General features: G+C 34.3%; 1 protein-coding gene across 4 annotated transcripts in view; it reads right to left on the bottom strand.

Annotated features, from left to right (window-relative positions):
• Positions 1-1,113, bottom strand: part of cadps2 (Ca++-dependent secretion activator 2) — a 189,061-nt gene that overhangs the window by 31,283 nt on the left and 156,665 nt on the right. The gene's annotated exons all lie outside the window — the stretch shown is intronic.

Genomic DNA, 1,113 nt, shown 5'->3' with positions numbered 1-1,113 from the left:
GCTATTATCTGAAAAAAAAAAAACTATTTGATTTGTATTTTTGAGTAATATATGTATTTATCATTTAGCTTGTACGTAATACTTGGAGTGTTTACTTGCCTTTAGTAAGCTTGAGAATCATTAGTTTAATTAGTTTATTATTTTTTGCTTTTGTATTAGTGGCAGTTTATAGCTTCAAAGAAAAATCACATCTTTGAGTAAATAATAGAGTTTCGTTGGACTCGGACTCGGCTGTTTGGGACTCGATTGGTTAAAGACTCGGACTCGACTTAGGTGGACTCGAACCCAACACTATAAATTTGAATGCAATTTTCCACTAAAGAAGGGATTATCCATATTTAGGGACCATAATATAATATAATATAAAATATAGTATAATAAATTGTGATTTATTGGAAATAAAAGATTATTATGTCTCAGAAGAAAATACTATTTCAGTCTTTCTTCAAAACTTTGTTAAATTACTTTTATTTGATAATTACTAGCAATTTCTTTTTCCCGTTTCTACACCATTTTTTAATCCCCATCCCCACCCACCCAGTGTAGTTTATACTATGGGAAACAGATGATTAAGACCATCTGAAAAACTGGAAATGACATTTGACTATCAATTTCAACCTCTTTTACATACATAAACATCCAATATATTTAAATGTGGAAGGTAACAATTACATGCACATAAAATCAAGTCTGTTGATTTTTTAAAACCGTTCCACATTTCTAAAAGGGTACTGTACTAGAAAGTAGCAGAATACTGCTATTGAAAAAGCTAAAGTTCAAAAAAGGACAATTAGCCATCCACGTGTCTTTTATGGTCGACTGCACCAGACCAGAGCCCATAAATCCTGCTGAATTCTCCTGAGAAAAGGGGAAAAAATTCAGTGCCGTCCTCCTACTATTGTGTCGAGCTCTTTATTGTCTGCCAGTGTGCGCACTGAAGGCCCTTCTGAAAAGATCCAAGTCTATCAATGCATTTCTCTCTTTGAATTCTTCCACAGGCTGATTCCTGGGGATGGCTGCAGCTAACTTAAAGGGTTAGTTCACCCAAAAATGAAAATTCTGTCATTAATTACTCGCCCTCATGTCGTTTCAACCCCGCAAGACCTTCGTTCA

This window comes from Sinocyclocheilus anshuiensis, unplaced genomic scaffold (genome assembly GCF_001515605.1).
Source record: "Sinocyclocheilus anshuiensis isolate Anshui unplaced genomic scaffold, SAMN03320099.WGS_v1.1 scaffold1054, whole genome shotgun sequence".
Classification (NCBI taxonomy): Eukaryota; Metazoa; Chordata; class Actinopteri; order Cypriniformes; family Cyprinidae; genus Sinocyclocheilus; species Sinocyclocheilus anshuiensis.
Note: the sequence above shows the minus strand (reverse complement) of the source record. Positions and strands in the feature narration are given on the sequence as shown.